We start from the raw sequence: 21616 nt of genomic DNA on the forward strand, positions 1-21616 counted from the left end.
ACATCAGAAGCTCAGAGAGGTGAAACATGAGGTTGGAGTCCTCGTCAGCATCCAGAAGAGCTGCTGTGAAACCCTGAGTACTCATGACAGACTCTGATGGCACAAACACATCATGATTCAAACAGAAAGACAAACATGGAGCTCCTGATCCTCCTGCATGAGAACAAGCTGACATGAGCGCTGTGTCTGAGAGTGTCTCCCTGTCACAGTGACAATAACACAGCTGCTGCTCACAGTCATTAAACTGACCTGAGGTCAGCTGTGCTCCTTACATATGAACCATGTGACCTCACATCAGTGCTGTGGATGACTGTAGTCATAGAAGAGTAGAGCTGTAGCAGGTGGTGTGAGGAGGAGGTGGTGTATTCTAGTTAACGCAGTACTGAAACACTCCAGCAGAGGGCGCTGTTAAGTCCTTATTGTAACACAGTTACTGTGTGCAGTTAGACTTCATACATAATCTGCACTTATTTCCATCAGACATGCTGTCAGGAAATGATTGGTTTCTATTGATTCTACTTCCTGTTGACTCGTTTGATGACAGTGAAACAATCACAGCTGATTGTGTGATGATGTAAACTGTCACTGTTACATTCAGTGTGTGTGACATAATGTTAGTGCAGGCTGATAACAGCCTGGTTCTGTTAGAAACACATGAACGTGTCCATAGATCAGTGTGTGTTTAACATGAGAGCTTCAGCCCTGCTGATGTGTTAAATAAAGACATGCAGGAAAACTGATGAGACTCTGAAATAACTCTTTATATTTATAATGTAACTCTGCATCAAAAGAACAACAAAGGATCCCAGACAGGTTTCTGTGAACAAAGACCATTCTGATGTTTCTGTGTTTCTAACACTTTGACATTATTAGTAAACAGACTGCAGTGAGCAGCATTTATAAAGAGCTTCTATATAAAGATATGACAGCTGTTTGACAAGTTTATCACTCTGTGTTTGGACCTGATCAGTCCAGCTGTTTACTTGAAACATGTTCATTTACCTGTTCTGTTATATTCATGTTCTTGTCTCTGTTGAAAACACATTTTAATGTCCCTCAGATTTTTCTCCCAGATGAATAAATATAAAAATGACACAAACTGACTGCAGCTACTTTTTGTCCTTTCTGTCAAAAACCTTCATGTGACTCATGAGAGACACGTTTCAGCTGTTTGTGACAGATCAGAGGCCAACAAGTCATTTATAACACTTTCCATCATTGTTTAAAGTTCTCAGTGTTTCTGTGTTGCTGCGTATAGGATCTCCCAGCATCATCACTGTGCTGTCCAATCATTGTGGGCGAGGTTACCCTTATAGTGCGATGTGTGTTTGCACAAAGAGAAGCATGTGTGTCAAATATAAATAAGCACAGAACAGAAACAGCTGCTCGTTTCTTCTGTTTAGAGTCAAGTTAGTGTTTTGTGTCTTTGTTTGAGGCCTGATGTCGAGCAGAGGTGTGTGTAACTGCACTGGTCTGTTATATGTGTGAAGTGTGTGCTTCTCTTCAGCATCATCTTTGTCACTGCTGATTCCTTTGTGTCATCATGTGTTGAGAAGAGAGAACAGTTATAACGGAGGAGCAAAAGGAAGCCCTGAAATCTGCATCAACAAGGAAGTGTTGGCTCACCAGTGATCCCAGCAGAGCCACTGGTTTGGCTCCAGTTGTTCTAGATTCAATGATGTTGTTGCTACAGATACATGTCAGCATCTTTATTGAATTTAATATGAAGCAGAAATGGTGTCATTAGGAGAAGAAGAGGAGAACAAGTCCGGCGAGGAGGCAGCAGCTCTTAAAGATGAAACAGCAGCTCAGCCCTGAGCTCAGAGAGCTGCACATGAAAAAGCTCCTCAAGCAGATCCTGTCAGAGGTTTGTCATCAACAGGAGGAACTGTTCACATCATAGGATGAAGATGCTGTCAGCTGGATGAAGAAGGTTATTTAATGCAAACGTTCACACTGAAGTCAAATTGTTGTCGTGTTGAACAGATTCATGTACTGATCGTCTCCAGAATGTTAGAAGAGCTTCAATGAATCATTAGAAACAACTTACAGCTGCACAGCTGTGTCAAACACATCTGTGTGTCATTGTGGGATTGTTGTGTTTCTACATGTGACACACGTCTAAAACATGCACACAATCTGAACACAAACAGGGACTCATGTGTTCCCACAGCCAGATGCTGAGAGCCATTTCCTTGTAGTCCTGTGTCTACATACATGAACCATTAGATGTTATTGGAATGATTGTCAGCTCTGATAGTTTCATGTGTGTTTAGCTGGACGCTGTTTGATCCTCGACATGTTTAAAGGTGTCCAGTCCTGAGACACTGGGGCTGGAAACAGCTGTGATGTCATTGGACTGTCACACAGACAGAAGTGCATGAAGTGAGCAGCCGAGGAGCCGCTGATGTTTTGGATTCAACAGCATTTGAAAGGTCGACACAGACACATTTGCACACAGAAAGCTGAATCTGTCATATGCCACAGTGAACTCACTGTTCAGTGTTTTTCAGGAAGCTTCTTAACTGCCTCTGCTGCCAAACAAGCAGCTGATGTCCTTGAGAAGAAGCTGAAGAAGTCTTCAACAACAAATACAGGAAGTGGACTTTCAAATACTAGATTCACTTTAGACTCACAGAGAAATGACTCAACCAGCTGTGTTTGACTATATGAAAGGTCAGTGTGTGTCTGCACACAGACTGTTGTGTTGGACTGTTATTCAGTTGTCTGCTGAATGTTTTCAAATGTCTGCATCTCAGCTGTGATGAGGCTGGGGGTCATGGGAGGCCACCGTAGCAGCCTCTTCAACATCATGACATCATCATAAATGCTGCTGGACTGTCTGATGGGCTGACGGTGAAAAAGCCGTCGGGAAGGAAACAGAAGACGTTTCAGAGGCTGCAGCAGATTTCTTTGATTCGGGGCCTTTTTCAGCTTTATTGGACAGAGCAGTGAAGATAAGTGACAGCAAAGCAGAGAGAAAGGGGGCGTGGCCCGGGTCAAAGCCAGGCCAGCTGCTCTCCACCTCGTGGTCACCTGCTCATCCTAGTGAGCTCCACCAGCAGCCCTTTCACACACTTTACACTGTCAAACACTGTGTGTGGACCTCAGCTAACAACAGGCTACATTTAAGTCTGGACTACATGCTTTTATATTGTTTTTATTCCATCAGCAGCTCAACATCATGAGCAGCTTTGACATAAAGACATCAAACTCAAGCTGACTTTAAGCTACTTTTAATACAGGGGCTCAAAAACAACAACATCTTTATTATATATCAGGACACAAAGTCATTTCATCTCAAAGGGAAACAGCTTTATTTGGAATAACCAGCACTATCAACTGGTTTGGGATCTCCACCAGTTTCATGTCTTTGCAGCTTCTCCAACAAAGTTCCTGTAAAATCAGCATGTTTGTCTTTATTGGTTTGATAGTGATTGATTATTCAGTCCCAATCTGCTGTCATCTAAAGAACAAAATGATGTTTCTATGAGTCACAAAGCTCCAGATGTTGTCGGCTTCACAAAGAAAACAAAGAACTTAAACACAAAGTGTTTGGAGCCAAAATGTTCCCAAGCTGCTCTTTTTGAAATGGCAGAGGTACAGTGGTGTCTAACAGCACACTGTGGAAGGCAAACATGTTATTGTTGGATGAAACTTCATGAATCCTTTGTAGATTTGAGCTGTTGGAGCCTTTCTTTTCTCTTCAGGTGTACAGATGCTGAGGAGGCAGGTGAAGCAGGTGGAGCTGTTGTGATGCTGCAGAGGGTGTGTCTTAGTAACTCTGTGAGGCAGAACTGGATCCAACATTGTGGATGTGTTGATGTTGGAGCCATTAAGAGTCTCTGGCCACACTGTAGGATTTCCCTTTGATCCACTGTGGGGGCATTTTGGAGTCTGTCAGTGAAACTCTTCATGTTTGTGTTTGACTCCAGTTTATAGAAACAGAGAAATGTGTCATGCTTTTGTTCGGCCTCCACAAATACACACATTTGTTCATTGGTTGGACTTTTTGGAAGGAGACACATTGAAAACCATGTTAATAAGATCTTGTTGTTTCCTGTGGATCCGACACAGAGAGTGGACTTCAGACAGAAAGCGTGGAAGAGATTTTAGAGGCCGTGTGTGGCAACAGGAAGTTTCTGTGTGTTTGCTGATCTTACATGTGGAAAACAACACGTGATGTTTGTGAAGTTCTACAATGATCATTGTTCTCACAGCATTTTGAGTGGGAACAGTTCAAACTGGGAGTAGTGGGAGTTATTTACTGATTGAAACAAGCTGAATGTTTCTGTGACGATGAAGATCAGCAGCTCAGCTGATCAATGAACTGACATCTATCAGTCGTTTCATGAGATGAAGTCATCAGCAGACATTTGTTCTGACTGTGTGATGAATGTCAGAACGTCAGGGCTCTGCTTTAGTCACTGCTTGATGATCATTGGCTCATTGTTGAATCCAGGGCCCAGTCTGACCTCTGACCTTTGCTGCAGGTCTTCTGTGTTATCTCCACTTTCATGTCTGATCTTCTACTTGTAGTCCTGTGTCTACATATACAGTGGCTTTCAAAAGTATTCGGCCCCCTTGAACTTTCCCACATTTTGTCACATTACAGCCACAAACATGAATCAATGTTATTGGACTTCCAGGTGAAAGACCAACACAAAGTGGTGCACACGTGAGAAGTGGAACGAAAATCATACATGATTCCAAACATTTTTTACAAATAAATAACTGCAAAGTGGGGTGTGCGTAATTATTCAGCCCCCTGAGTCAACACTTTGTAGAACCACCTTTTGCTGCAGTTCCAGCTGCCAGTCTTTTAGGGTCTGTCTCTGCCAGCTTTGCACATCTACAGACTGAAATCTTTGCCCATTCTTCTTTGCAAAACAGCTCCAGCTCAGTCAGATTAGATGGACAGCGTTTGTGAACAGCAGAAATTGAAATTGAAATTGCAGTGAAGTCAGCTAGAAACTTACAGTGACGTGGACATCATGCAAAGACTGCCAGACTCTGTAATACTGCAAATGATCAGTGACTCAGGTTAACACTAAACTTTAAACGGCACCTCTGTGTCTCTGTGTGCTGAACATCTAGGATTGAGTCAGGCTGCATCAGCTGAAGCTGTTATTTGTATATATCAGTATTTTTTATTCAGGTGTGGGGAAAATACGTAAGACTGCAGTGAAGCGATGCACCAGATGAATCCCTGGCCAAAGGTATCGTACTCAAATCAGACTACTGATCCAGCCACATCAGCCTTTTGTGAGGTCTGTTTAAAGTAGACTAAAAGTGAACTGCAGGTTCCTGAGAGGTGGACTGTGAGCACAGAAACACATGTTCATACATACAGCTGCAGCAAACTTACATTAATTTTAAATAGATTTGTTACTCTGATGTCTGTCTCTGTGTTAGTCCTCTGACAGACTGGTGACCTGTCCAGGTGTGCTCTACCTACTACTGGGACAGGTTCCAGCCTCTGTAATAGAAATGTTCTGTTATTCTCATTTAAAGTGTTTAAGTGCTTATGCATATGCTTAGTTGTGACACTGTTACTGTTCAGTGAAAGTTGCTAAAACTAGATGAACTTACTTCAGCAGTTTGAGAAAACAACTCCCTTTACAGGTGCTGATAAGGCCAAGGGCACAAAACAGCACAACCATTGATGCGTTAGGTTTCATAGCGAGACACGTGAAGTGTGGTAGGATCAGTTTGTAACTTCCTCCCTCTTCCTTGGAAGGCGTAAAGGAGGAGGAGCACGACCTCTGTGGCAGCGCTGACATGACTGAACTGTGATGTTTGATGTGTGTTGGCGCAGTAATAAATAGCTTGATCACAGCTCTTTCTGTGTTGCAGACTTTATTTAAAAAATTCCACGAAACCCCCCCACTGTGAACCTGAATTGAATATTCAGAAGACATTTGTTTAAATAGTTCTACAAATCTGAGCTGTTGGTGTGTCCTTGGATTGTGTGGTAATAATATTAGAGCCTGCAATCTTTCTTACTGGATCTCTACTATGAGTCATGTTACCTGAGATTAGTTCTATGTTTACCTGTCAGCCTGGACGAATGTGCTGTGTGAAGAATGTAAATGACATCAGATCTGAACTGCTTACATCTAAGGAGCCTGTTCATATTTAATTGTAATATGAACCAATGATTTTCTGATTGATTGCTGATATATACAGTGGGGCAAAAAAGTATTTAGTCAGCCACCGATTGTCATCATTTTAGGTGGGGGAACTTGCACAGAGGTCAGTAATTTGCACCAGAGGTACACGTCAACTGTGAGAGACAGAATGTGAAAAAAAAAAAATCCATGAATCCACATGGTAGGATTTGTAAAGAATTTATTCGTAAATCAGGGTGGAAAATAAGTATTTGGTCAATAACAAAAATACAACTCAATACTTTGTAACATAACCTTTGTTGGCAATAACAGAGGTCAAACGTTTACTATAGGTCTTTACCAGGTTTGCACACACAGTAGCTGGTATTTTGGCCCATTCCTCCATGCAGATCTTCTCGAGAGCAGTGATGTTTTGGGGCTGTTGCCGAGCAACACGGACTTTCAACTCCCGCCACAGATTTTCTATGGGGTTGAGGTCTGGAGACTGGCTAGGCCACTCCAGGACTTTCAAATGCTTCTTACGGAGCCACTCCTTTGTTGCCCGGGCGGTGTGTTTTGGATCATTGTCATGTTGGAAGACCCAGCCGCGTTTCATCTTCAAAGTTCTCACTGATGGAAGGAGGTTTTGGCTCAAAATCTCACGATACATGGCCCCATTCATTCTGTCCTTAACACGGATCAGTCGTCCTGTCCCCTTGGCAGAAAAACAGCCCCATAGCATGATGTTTCCACCCCCATGCTTCACAGTAGGTATGGTGTTCTTGGGATGCAACTCAGTATTCTTCGTCCTCCAAACACGACGAGTTGAGTTTATACCAAAAAGTTCTACTTTGGTTTCATCTGACCACATGACATTCTCCCAATCCTCTGCTGTATCATCCATGTGCTCTCTGGCAAACTTCAGACGGGCCTGGACATGCACTGGCTTCAGCAGCGGAACCTCTGGACGCAATCGGTCTCTATACAGTCCATTCTCTTTTGAGCTGCTTTTAAGCATCTTGTAATCGTCGTTCCAACACAGTGTGTTTGTTTTGATTCGTAGACCTCGAAAATGGTGCAGCGCTCCCACAATGCATTGCGGCGTGACGTCAACTCCAAAGCCCTATAGAACATGTTCTTTTTCATTGTCAAAATTATCAGGAATAAAGAAGAAAACTGATTCAAAACCTGTGGAACCTGCCAAAAAACAAGTTTTACTGCAAAGGATTTCTAGATGTGAAGGTTTTGTGGCTTTTTTCAGTTTCTAAAACAAACTCATTTGTACAGAAGGATATGAGGATGTATATGTCCGGTGGTGGGTTTTTTTCTTCTTGATTTAATGTATTCATTTATCTCTTCACTTAATCTTTCTTTATGTTTTTTTTTTTTTTTGATTTGGCATGAGCGATTTCCGGTCCTCACTCCAAGCCAGTTGGTGGCGGTAATGCACCACATGTTCTATCACAGCTGCGTCCGAGAGGACAGGAAACGTCTGTATGCGTCTGCAAACCAGGTAACTACACTCAGCTGAGCCTCTCTGCTAGTCGTTATTAGTTGGAGGGTTTTGCGTCACTTTCTCTCGGCTTGATAAAGGGCTGTATAGAAATCTCTGGTACGTAACACGTAACGTCATTTTTAGGGAGCGTCGCAGAGAAGTGAGGCTGTTTCTTTGTTTTTGTCGAGTTTTGATTGAAGACATGTTTCCAGTCTGTTTTTTACTCGTTTGTTTTTTCATTAATAACTTTACATTATCACAGAGAACAAGAAGGCGCTTTGTTTGTCACATTCACCTTATGTCTGTGAAGGTTCTCAGTCATCCAGGTCATCGTAGTCAAAGGAGCTTGCAAAGAAAAGCGTCTGGACTTCTTTAAGTTACTTGAAGACGTTTCACCTCTCATCCGAGAAGCTTCTTCAGTTCTAAGGTCAAATGGTGGAGAGTCCCAGATATAAGCCTAGTGGGAGTGACCCCCCACAGAGGGACAAAAGGACCCCCTGATGATCCTCTAATCGCCTGAGCCAAGGTGTGAAACTGGGTGTGGGTCCCAATCAGCCAGTTTCGGGTGAGTTCATTGTGAAACCTGGCCCCACCTTATCATGTGAATTCCTGAGGTCAGATGGCCCAGGATGTGAGTGGGCGTTAAGGCGTCTGGGAAGGATCTCAAAACTGGATTATAGATGGCAGAGAGTTGGTGTCGTAAACCCCGCCTCTGTTCAAAGATGGTCGCTCACAGTGGACATAGATGGCTTCTTTCACTCCTCTTTCAAACCATCTGTCCTCTCTGTCCAAAATGTGAACATTGGCATCCTCGAAAGAGTGTCCTTTATCCTTAAGATGCAGATGGACTGCTGAGTCTTGTCCTGTGGAGGTGGCTCTTCTATGTTGTGCCATGCGCTTGTGAAGTGGCAGCCACTTGGCAGCCACAGTGATAAATGGCTGAGATGGCTAATAAAGGTTATCTTATCTTAACTGAGAGAAGTGACCCAGAAGTATCTGTGTAGCAGCCACAATGAATCCAGATCATGAGCTTTATTAACTGATCAAAGTCTCTTCTTTCATGTTCTGTATCATTCAGTTTGCATTGGTAATGCCCATTATTGTAATGCTTTTTTAAGACCAGCAAAACTTTATTTCACTTTGGGTTAGCTGGGATAAGTGATGGATGGAGGGAATTTTACTTCAGCCACAGAAATCCTAAACAGGAAGGAGGAGCAGAGTTACAGTGGATCACTATCCAGCAGGGAAACAAGGTTTATTTCAATTTCTTGGCCATGAGTGAGATTTACTGAGTGGGCAAATTAGGGAGACGACACCATCAGATCCCGAGCCCTCCATGTGTTAATCAAGAGACGGCTGCTGTGCTACATCCATAAATAATGAATAAATTAGGAGCTAAAGCTGAAAGGACAGTTTATTTGTACCATCTTCACGTGAACACATTCAAGAACATCACAGATGAAGAAACATTAAAAACTTCCACACTACATAAAGCAAGAAAAATAGTTTTTCTTTCAGGTGGTTTCAGAAAAACAGAAACATCAAACATCTCCAAGACTCTCTTTGAAAGAACTAAAAACCTTTGTTCTCATGGTCCAATCATGAGTGAACTCCCCGATGAAGCCTTGTGTGCTAAAACATGTCAGAGTTTTAAAGGTTAAACATGAGTTTCCAAAACGTTTTGCTGGAGAACAATGAACTATTTGACTGAGTTTCAATCATTTACAGACGAGCAAAACCAGGACAGAGAAAAAAGGACAAAACTGACTCAGTAAAACAACAGAAAAGAAGATCCCATGTAGATCTGTATTATGTAGAAGTTCAGCCCAGCAACCAGTTCAGTTCAACACAAGTTTAAATGATTCTATCTGAACTCTGTGGAGCCTGATCTCAAGCTTTTTGAGTCTGACACAGAAACCAGAGGATCTTTCTGTGTCTTCAGATTCACTGTGATCCAGTGATGGGAGTGATTTCAGCCCTGAGTGATCGCGCTGATGTTTGCACAGAGCAGACAATGAGGTGAATGTTTGGGCACATTGGTAACAGTGAAACAGTTTATTAGTAACGTGGGATCGTTTGTGTGCAGAGTATGAACTGAGATTCCTGAAGCTCTTGTCACACTGGTCACAGCTGTAGTTTCCTTCCATGTGTGCACGTTCATGAGTGTTACGATGACCTGACTGTGAGAAGCTTCTCTCACAGTGTCTGCACTTGTGTGGTTTCTCTCCTGTGTGGACTCGTTTGTGTGTTTTAAGCTTCCATGCAGTGGTGAAGGATGACCCACACTGATCACAGAGGTGCTTTTTAACCCCACTGTGAATCAGTTCATGTCGTTTTAACTCACTTGGTGTGGTGAAGCTTCTCCCACATTCTTTGCAGTATTTCAGTTTGTCTCCAGTGTGTCTACGTTGATGTCTTTTTAGGGTCTTTTGCCAACTGAAAGTTTTTCCACAGAGGTCACAATGAAAGTCTTTCCCACCACCACAGTGATGACAGGGTTGAGAACTGGATCCATCTGTGTCGCTCTGCTTCTAAACAAAGACACAAAGACAGTGTAAGTCAGTCCTTCAACATTTGTATCCTGAACGTCGCCTGAAATAAAGAGCATCTCTGCAGACGTCCAACTACATTTGACTGTTTCAGTTAACACACTCAGTTTACTGGGCTGCAATAACTACAATACTACCACCATAATACTACAGTAATACTAAAATCATAACTGAAAGGAAAATCTGAATAATCACTCAGAGCTGCTTTTCCATGCAGTAGAATTGCTAACATGCTAACACAGTTTAATGAGCAGAGTTGTTCCAAACAGTCAGGCTAAAATGACAAGATAACAATATAAATACATACCTCACAGTAGCTGCACTTGTAGAGTCTCTTTCTGGTGTGGATCTGTTGGTGTTCTCTCAGGTGATGTGGAGATTTAAAAGTCTTCTCACACAGGTCACATTGATAAGGTCTCTCCTCAGTGTGGGTAAACATGTGTCGTTGTAAGTCTGTGTGAGTTATAAACTCTTTGCCACACTGTTCACAGCAGTACACATCATGTCTGGTGTGAATGCGTAGGTGTGTATTTCGGCTCCCTCTCTGACTGAAAGTTTTTCCACAGATGTCACAGCTGTATGCCTTAATTCCAGAGTGGGTAACTAGATGACTCTGTAAGTGGCTACTGTGAGTAAAAGCTCTGCCACACTCGTCACAGCTGTATGGCTTAATTCCAGAGTGGGTAACTAGATGACTCTGTAAGTGGCTACTGCGAGTAAAAGCTCTGCCACACTGATCACAGCTGTACGCTTTAACTCCACTGTGGATGAGTTGGTGTGTTTTTAGGGAACGCTTCAAGGAAAAAGACTTTCCACACAAGTCACAGCTGAACGGTCTCTCTCCAGTGTGGATGACCTGATGATGTTTTAGTTTAGCCCTCACAGTAAAACCCTTCCCACACTCGTCACAGGTGTGTTTTTTCTCTCCCTTTCTTCTGTGAGGTTTGTCGGCCTCCTGAGAGTGCTGACTTCTGGCTCCATGTTGGTCCTGCAGTGACAGAGATACAAACAGAGGCAGTGAGTGAAATGCAGTCGTGGAACAAACTCAACCTTCAAACTCCATTAACACTAGTTTTAAACCTGAAGGTGGAGCGTGGCACCAAACACCTTAAAGGTCTCTTATCCCCACCTGCTGGTAGTTCTAACACATTACATCCAACCTGCTGTTAAAGATAATTCATGACTGTTCAAACACTAAAATCATGCACACACACACACACACACACACACACACACACACACACACACACACACACAATTTTATAATTTAGATTATTTTGTTGTTTCCTATTACATATTTCTATAATTTGTATAGATTTATACAGAATTATTCAGTGATAATAAATCCTATGTTTGTTTATTCTAAAGGAACCCCGTTAGCTTCCACAACAGATGTTGCTCGTCTTCCGTCAAATACTCACATAAAATATTACACAATAAAGTGGATTCAAGATATCCACATAATTTCACTCTTACATCCACAGTGAGGTTTCACAATTGTTCAAATATAAGCAATCAATAATAATAATATCAATAACATTGAGGCACATCACACAAATGTCAAAAACAAATCATGTCTTACAATATTTACAACAACTAAAAGCTCTGTAAATCGGCTTTTAAGTGTTCATTGAAGTTTTGAATAATTCTCTAATTTTTTAAGGCAACTTATTCCACTTAAAAGTTGCTCTAAATGTAACAGTTTTACAAAACGTTACTTTTAACTCGAGCATTTACTAAATTGCAGCTTGTTGAAAACTGTGTAATATGATGATGTATTTCATCTGGATACTGCAGCTGAGCAGAATAAATGTGGTGTGTTTAACAGAATTGCTTTCTTTAGAACTACAAGTAAGCCATAGAATATTTTAGCCTGTACAGGAAGCCAAGAAAGGTTATTATGCATTTTATCAATATTAGTATAGTATGAACATCTTCACACTAATCTGGACGCCTTATTCTGGACTAACTGAAGTCTGTTAAGATCTGTCTTATTAGCTGCTGACCAAATGATTGAACAATACTCCAGATGAGACATTACTAGTGCATTAATGACATCTTTCATAATGAAGAAGTGATACACAAAGAGCATTTCATAGCCATAGCTATGCCTTGTCGGCAGAGTTATGTGACATTAGTGATGTTTGTACTTTCAGCGTTAACTTGGTTTTAAAGCCTTTAAAATATACGCCGTTCAATAGTCGACCTTCATCTGACAGAGAATGTGATGATTTTGTGGATAATTAAAGTCAGTCATATATCCACAAACACAACAAGCTGAAAGTCAGTGATGCTGCTCGGTTTGCAGTCCTGAACATCACGGCACAAGCAGGATCCACTGCACTGTTAATGTTAGCTGTGTTATATTGCTGCCTCTGTTCGGTGGTGTCGAGCCAAACGCACTTTAACGTGTGTTTGAACGAGCTGACGGTTCACTCGTTAAGCTGAAAGAAAGATGCTTTAATCACAGCAGTCACACATGTGTCCACTGCACCATCTGGAACTCTTCTTGTTTACACTCGTAATAACACAAACACTAAATCCTGCTTCTCTGGTGCTGTTGTGTAGCAGTGTGTACACCTGAGACTGTCACCTGTCTGTCTGTCCTGCACTCTCTCTCTGTTTCTTTCTCTCTGATTGTGGAATAAAAGTATGAACATGTGTTTATAAGTTACACTTGTGTTTGAATCCTGCAGCTTATCACACATTTGATTTCCATGTGTGACGACTGCAAGTGTCCAGAGTGAAGACAGACTGAGGGAGCCACTGCTGCACATCATCTGTGAGGCTTTGCAGCCCTGATGATCCACCAGGACAAACTCAGCAGTGTGTGAGGAAGAGGAGGAGGAAGAGCCAGCAGCAGCTGACAGATGGAGAGAATAGACAGACTGTTCCCTGTTTGTGAAGGACTGCTAGGAAAGTTTAACATAACTGTCTGTGCTGAATCAGTCTTATTAGGTAATGTTCAAATAATGTGATCATCCCAGTGTTTTCAGTGTGGGAGAAAGTACTCAGGGCCTTCAAGTTACACACTATGAAAGGCAGCAACAAGTTTAATGTTCAGAAACCTAAAGTCTGTATAAGCAGCAGGATGGAGCTAAAAATAAATGTTGGTTTCAGTTCTATGAAGCTTTGAGTATTTTGGATCAGTAGCTGCTGTGTTTGTTGCATCATATTGCTGTAACTGTTTATATGCTTTATATATTCTGAGCTAAGTTGATCTATAGTGTTACATCATATTCTATAAGGATGTTATGTGTTTGTAGACTTTCTGCCCAGTTTGACCCATTTAGCAGACGTCAGCCTGTTTAAGGCTCTGATATCTATTCTGTGTGACTTACAGCAGTTATGACATGGTCTGATTTTCTCACCCAATAAAGGAATATTTCATATATCAGTCTACTCTTCATTCTATCAGACACAGTTATCACAGCTCCTACATTTGCTTTTTACACATATATGTAAGCACTGAGCCAAATTTAGTAACAACATACTGAAGGAACAACATTTGTCTCTTATATATGATACATCTGTATACACACTGTCACAGATACTTGTCTGTGAGTGAAGTGATTAATATAATAACTATAATATTGGCCATATTATATTTACATTACCACAGTGAGATGACTTTAGTCTCATGAACAACATCAGCTAATTGTTATTTACAGCTAATCTTAAACGACTGTTCAGCACAGAAATGAAGCCCAACAATCATGTTTCACAGTCCTGTGGTCTCAGCCTCAGATACTCATCAAATCACACAGAGCTCATGTAGAAACAAATGAACTAAATATGTTCTCCTTCATTTCTGTCAAACAAAGCTGTATGAAACGTTTCCAGCTGTTAGTATCATGGTTGCTAGGCAACCTGGGCAGCACGACCGAGGCTAGACGTCCCATTTCACGAGCCTACGAGCCTCGCACTTCGGCCTTAGCGGTCTTTGAGTACGCGGCCCTTGAGGACTTTAAAGCTGCAGAACCTGAATCGGGATACAGCCATGATGATCTCCAGCCTCGTGCTCGCCAACATTCTCACCTGAGTTAAGAAGACGATCACTGAAATGGTCTCAGCAGGTCCTTTGATGACAGCAATGAAATGCAGTGGTAAGGCTTTTTGGGGATTAAGTTCGTTTTCATGGCAAAGAAGGACGATGCAGTTCATCTGATCACTCCTCATAACATTCTGGAGTGCAGGCAAAATGCTATTATAAAAACTTAAGCAGCAACTTCTCCAGGTTCCAATATTTATGCAATTCTCAGACGTTTTGGCCACGACTGTATAACCTCTTCTGAAGTTTAGTGGATATTATACATGGTTATGCTCAGGATGTGTCGGCCAGTTTCCACTGGAAACGCCTTTTGGTTAAACTGTCAGCGAGGAATTTGCATTTGCACTGTTACATTTTTATATAACTTTAATGCACATAAACAACAGCTGCTTGTTTCAGTGAAAATACATTGATGGCTTTTTAATAAAGTTGTGCAGCTGTAAAGTATTTTGTCTGCTGTCAATTCTATCGTCAGCTACATCGTTATGGCAAATGTTCAAATGTATATGGTGATAAATATCTTTGGTCATATGGTCCTGCTCTGTCTGTCACCTTCTGTGTTGAGCTCATTGTTTCCTCTGTAGTGGCTGAGCTGAGTCCAAGTAGCTGAAAATGTTCCTCTGCTGCTCCGTCAGACTCTCCTCCTCCTGCTGATCAGCTGGGACACAAAACAGATCTTTGTTAGGCTCCACACTGCACTGAAGAGTCAAAGTGTCTCATATGTTCATCTGACAAGTAAAAGAACACATTTTTGTTTCCCGAGGTGGGCAACTTGTTGGAAACAAACACAAAAGGTTTGAGCACTGATACCTGCCATTGCTGGCATTGAAAGATGCAACGCCAGCAATGTGGATTGTCAAGACTCAAACCAATCATCAAGCAAAGACAACAGGGATCAAATGTACCGCATTTTGATCCGGGACGTACTCTGCATGAAAACAAGCGCTCACTCTTCCTGCTCAACAAATGACAAGGGCGGAGCCTTATACCACGTGATACAGAAGCTGTGCCGTGTGATGCTAAAATTAGCAGGGAAAAAACAACGGAGAGCACGTCAGGGATGACGAGAAAGTGACAGGAGAAAATCCGTCCCGGTCAACCACCCAAACATCAATAACGGGAACCTTATACAGCGCTTCCCTATACACGTCGAACTCCCGCAGGCACAAAGACATTACGGAGGCTATCACTTATCACCTGACCAAAGATATGGCTCCATCAACACTGTGCAAAACGAGGGATTTAGGAAAACGATCAACACCCTAGACAAACGCTACACAGTGCCATCCCGCAACTATTTTTCTATTGTTGCACTACCTGCTCTGTACACGCAGCGTCGAGCAACGGTGGAGACGGAATTTCAAGCAGGACAACATTTTGCTGCAACAACAAAACGTGAGACATTTGTTGTTTTATGTTTATTTATTGTTATGAGAGAATCATGATCTCAATTCTAAGCCAAAAAATCGTGATTCTCATTTTATGCAAAATCGTGCAGCCCTAACATGAACACAAAACTATTGTTTCACCAGAGAAACACACATGAAGAGAGAGAGACAATAACAGCTACCAAACAGTCGTCATAATTCGTCACACAATGAGAAAAGGACAAATCAACAAGTAACAATGACTAATTAATATTAAAATCTGTAACATAATGTATTGTTTGGAGTTTAGTCTGATTGGTTCAGGATGAGCTGCCATTATCCAATCACACGTCTGCTTACCTGCATCTTTTCTCTTTTTTCTAACCTGAGCACCTGATGGCTTTGAACTTTTGTTGTCCATCTTCCATTGGTTTGAATTTTGCGCTCCAGTACAAACACAAATCCCCCAACCCGAGGATCAGCACAATTAACCTAACAGACCTACACCTTAGTTCACAGATTCACTTTGTCTAAGGTTGATTTCTGGGATTTCACACAACCCAGGATTCAGATCGTGAATCCATGATGGGCTTGGATTTACATCATTATAAATGAAATGTGCTCTACTTGGAAGCAGCCGGCCCCGCCCCTTTTGACGGGTTGTGTGAGACTTTAAATCATCAAACTGTAAATTATAAATTTAAATTGTTATTGATCCTTTACCCCGAGTCCTAAAGTGTAGATTTATTTTCTTACTCTTCTTATATTTATTGTTTGTTTACTTGCACCGCTGTAACTGCAGCCTCGTCGTCTCGTCTCTCTATATGCTGGACTGTCTGTAGCGGAGATGACAATAAAGTTTACTTTGACTTCAGCAGCGCGCAGGCGCACCGAGGGCTCTCGCGCTCACTTTATAGAATGTAGAAAAAACATCGGTGCAGATTATAAGTCTGTATCATAATATCTGTTTGTTGTTTTTATTTTGTTTTGCGAGTTGGTTATTAGATGCCGCTCCAGCCAGCCAGAGACTCTCCGCCGCCCCGCCCTCTCCTCCCTGTGCCGCCAGCAGCAGGCGCACCTCGCAAACGGAGGGCGCCCTTACTCCCAGCAAATGGCTGATAGAAAACCGATCGGTGCCTACGAATTTCCCAATATGCGCTGGCATGACGTCGGGGAAGCATGGGTACGATCGATTTTTTTTTTTTTTCTTGCCCGTGATGCCCCCCCCACCACGATGCATTCTATTGGTTTGCACACTTACACACACCCAGCTGTGGTTTCCTGTTTTGCTGGACTCTGGAGAGCCCCGCCTTTAACGCTCTTCTCTCACAGAGAGCAACAGAAAACTTGGAAAAACTCCAGATTGACTGAACTCAGTTCAAAGTTACCTTGACACCTTTAGATGTGAGACGTAGTGATGGTCCGCTTGAAGCTGACGCTCCGGTGCGTGTGTCAGAAAGATCAACGCGCTGCTTCAGAAGCACCGTGTCGAGGCTTGATTCGTTTGGCCAGAGTCACGTGATCAGTGACGTCTGAAGCTTCGTTTAGAACGTACCTTTTTTTAAATCGAACTTTATTGAAACACAATGAGTATACAACATACAAACAGATGAAGTTTACAAAAGAACAGAACATGAACATACAGAACCAGGAGTAAAAAAATTATGATATGAGTAGGCGAAAAAAATCAACATATAAATATTGTTCTGAGAGGCTTTTTGTTGGTTGAGTCTGAAATTGATTGTATGTACAATTCATATCCTTATAAAAAGGCAGAAATATGGTGTTTTATTAATAAACTTACATTCATGGATATAAAATAGCTAAAAGTATTAACAATTTTTTTATAAAAAAAACATTTATCATTCTTCCTGGGGAACTTAAAGAAACAGAATAAAACATTTTCCATCGTAAAGAAAACTCCCTTAAAATATGGACAATAACAAAACTGCTAAATTCTTCCAGAATCTCTGTGTAGAGGAACCAAAAGAGATGTGCCACAGTTTCTGGATGATCCCCACAGAAAGTTCAATTAGTATTTATGTCTCTTTTAAATGTTACCATATAGTGACTGGCTGGGTCACATTTATGAAGAATTTTATATGAGATTTCCTTCACCTTGTTCACAATTAGATATTTATGGGATCATCCAGACTGTCTTCCAGGTGATATCTGGAACATGTCGGTTCCAGTAAGATATTCTATATATGGGAGAGACATGATATCTTCTTGGAATAAACTACGTATTCTCTTATTGCTGTTACCAAGTTCCTGTGAAAAGCAGATTTTTCCCACTGCTGACTCAGCTGGATCAGGGAGAGTGACTGAGGCAGATATTGAGCTGTCAGTGTTTTTATATAACATTAAAGTCCCTGAGGGTATGGCACCAAGCACCATTGAGAATTCCCCAACACTGACGGGAAAATTATATAGTGTAAGGAATTCATTGTAAGTAAGTAGTACTCCCTCGTTAAATTTTAAAACTTAGTAGCGGCCGCCATTGTTGGCAGCTGAAATTTGGCTGGGCCGCGCTATGAATTCTGGGATATGGTGGGCCACGAAGGACACACCCGACCCATCCTTCAAACTCGGGGGAATGAAGGACGCATTTGAAGGAGTCGAGGAATCGGGACAGCCTTCGTCGCCTGGCTGTGACGTCATCGGCCTTCAAATGCGGCCTCCGGAGGATGCAGCCGACGTTTTGGGACACAGCTTGTGTGTCTTTGTTGGTCATGTGACCTCCCAGGGACTACACATGGAAACGAGCAGTTTAGCTCAAATCTGGCAGGTTTCCATCGTCTGTTTTTGTCCTGATGTCCATGAACATGAACACTGTCCCTGTCAAACACGTCCAGATAATCTGATCCAGTGTTGTTCTTCTTCTGTGGTGTTTGTGATGGAGCAGCAGCTGCTGATCCTGATGTCCTCCACCAAGGGGGCAGCAAATTCAGCTGACTGTCATCATTTATTAAAAAGATGTAACAATGTGACATAATGCAATATAATAGTGTCAGTTACACATTGTGGGTTGCACTGTGGCCAGAATGGACATTACCTCCTCCCTAATGGAAGCTGTCAGCCATCCTGCAACCATGAATTAGATAAGCAGAAGTGAAGGGATTGTTAACAACAATTTAATAATAAAATGTAATGTGATAGTTGCACTTTATTAGCTCCCCACAATCGTATGAATAATAACCATGAATGCACTGCATGCTCATAGCAAGTTCTTTAGGTTTAAAGTGAGATCCTGCTTTAAAGGGCGCTTCATCTGCTGGGAATGACATGTTTCTTCTAGTATGTAAGGCTCAGCCCATCTTACTGGGACTTACTTTTGTAGATCCACATGCTCTAAACCTGCTGCTCCATGATTGGTGCAGAAGCTTTAAGCTACTATTAACAAATAATAACCATGGACTTAGTTGTTACTACAATAACTTATCATTGAGCAACTTTTAATTTTACTTGTAAAACTATGCAAGTAGAATTGAATGGGGCACAGTGAGCTGAGCACAGGCCCACTCTGTGACACTCAGAGGTTTGTGGATATCATACTGAGAGTATTGGACACAGTGCAGCCAGCTTGCAGCCACTTTCCCACCACTTTAGCACAATGTTTACATGAGACTCAGCCACACTAATGTTCCTGGGCAGACATGTGGTGCAGCATGGCTGATGGCACTGTACCTGCAGCTGTCATGGACAAGAACCACTCAATACCTCACCCAAGCCAAGCCTGTGCTGATGTTGTGATCTGAGACCGAGACACTAACCCAGGATCAGGATATGATGTTGTGAGAGTTTCACTAAGAATTAGCTCTGATTACAAGATTTCAATCTATCGTAACTCTAATTTGTATTTACTTCAGTTTGTTCATCTTGGAGCTGTGTGCAGCTGAGGACAGTCTTATTATTACCAGGTGAGGATATGTAACAGCCACAGTCTGTAGAGATGATGTCACCATGGAGTGGTGATGTCACTGGAGCTGCCAATATGTGCTCCAGCCAAAGCTACACCAGAGGGTTGTGCTGTGTAACAGGTTGGTGCAGGTGGTGTTATCTACATTTGAACATTAGGCAACAGTCTCATGAAGACACTTTATATTGTTCACTAAAGACCAACAATAACAGAGACAAAGGGAGAGCAGCAGAACTAGTGCTAACAATTAGCACTGCTAGCCTGCCCACCAACACCAGCTAATGTTCTAAAAACGATGATCAATGATTTTGCTGTAACGGCTCCAGCTGTCTGTGTCAGGGACACGTTGGAGATGAAGTGAGTGATCCAGTGACAAAGGTTTGGAAAGCTGCAGTCAGCTGAGACTAAAGGAGTCACCTGACCGAGAGACCAAATGTTTCACTGAGAACGTCCAGATGAACAGAATCAACCTTTGGGATAATCTGTTCCACACATCCATGTTTCACTTACTGCATTATATTTCCTCATTGCTGTGCACACAGGCCTGTGGCTTATAACCAACTCCAAGTTCAGACTCAGAGGCTGCTGAAGCTGTTTTCTGGAACAGAGACGTGTTGGATATAAAAGCAACTCTTCTTTATGTGTCAGCACTGAGGAAAGGAGCAGCTTCGTTTCTAAGTGTATGAAGGACTGTAGCAGTGTGTGTGTGAGCTTTATTTCACAGACAGAACCATGTCAAAAACACAAGTTCAGGTAAAAACAATACAAAATCAAAGAGTCTGATCAGAAGGATTAAACAGAGGAGTGTGGGACTGTTTTTAACAGACAGCAGGTTAAGCCAGGCTGGAGGAGTAAACTGAGCCTCGGTGTGAGCAGCAGTGTGTTTGACAGGAAGCTGAGATAAACAGTCTGGAGCCCATTTAGTGCTTCATATGAAAGTGTGAGGATTTGAAAGCAAATCTAAAATCAAGCAGGAGTCAGTGTGAGAATGATTTGTGCTTTTCCTCAGTCAGATGCTGGGAGTTTCAGTTCATCCATGTTCAGCGTGCTGTGCTTTGTGTAACAGGAGAATATGACAGTATAAATCAAGTCTTCATGTCACTGAAAGCCTCCACAGTCTGCTATGGAGGTGCATCAGTTTGGATTTACAAGAAGAACATTTCTTAAACCTGCCACAAGATGGCGCTCCAACAGAAGGGATGTCCACAGTGTAACACAGACACACACATACTGTGTGAATGTGTGAGTGAATGGGCTTTCAACACAAGGCTTCTGCTGCTACCTTTAATGACATAATTAGCTAACAAGAACAAACTGTTAATTACCAGCAAAGAACGGCTCCAGATTTTAGCTGCTGACCATTTTGTGAAACGTTGATTACATCAGCTTATTGTTGATTTTTCAACCTTAATATCAGCTGCTTTAAAGGAGCCTGGTTCTCTGGCAGTAACACTTTTCTTCACTAGATGCAGTGCAGGCACAGTCTGTGTTTCTAAACTACACACTAATGTTCATTGTTGTGCAGCTAAATCCTCCCTCTGGATGGGAAGAATCCCTGTCAGGCTTCAAACACCTGGCTTGGTGTTCTGGAGCTAATGTGTCACCTGTGAGGACTCTGAGATGAACACACAGCAGACACTTCAGTTCTCCGTCTGTGTGTCCTCAGTTTCCCAGCATGCCTTGGCTGTGGTGGTGGAGGTGAATGAGGGGGAACATGCTGCTCTGTCAGCACTCAGGTTTCATACCTGGTGATCTCAGAGGACAAAGCGGCGTTACAGCAGCGCACGTTGATGAGACCTGATGCTCTGAACAGTTCAGACTTCAGCCTCACTCTGAGAAAACAAACGACTGACTGTCAGCAGCAACTACACCTGCTCCATCAGTGACGGAGAGAAGAACTGAGACTGAGAGACATACAGCTGCAGGTCAAAGGTCAGAAACGCCCGCTCTTTGTACGGGTCAGGAGTTAGTACTGCAGAGGTCAGAGGTCAGCTTGCTGACAAACCATTTGAAACAGTTTGGAGCTAAAAGCACAACAGCAGAGGAAAGAAGAGACACTGCAGAGATGATACAAAATATTGTGTTTTGTTCTCAGCTGTCAAAAAGTGTAACACACGTGTTCCAG

The sequence above is a fragment of the Rhamphochromis sp. 'chilingali' genome, assembly GCF_963969265.1.
Source record: "Rhamphochromis sp. 'chilingali' genome assembly, chromosome: 1".
Taxonomy (NCBI): Eukaryota; Metazoa; Chordata; class Actinopteri; order Cichliformes; family Cichlidae; genus Rhamphochromis; species Rhamphochromis sp. 'chilingali'.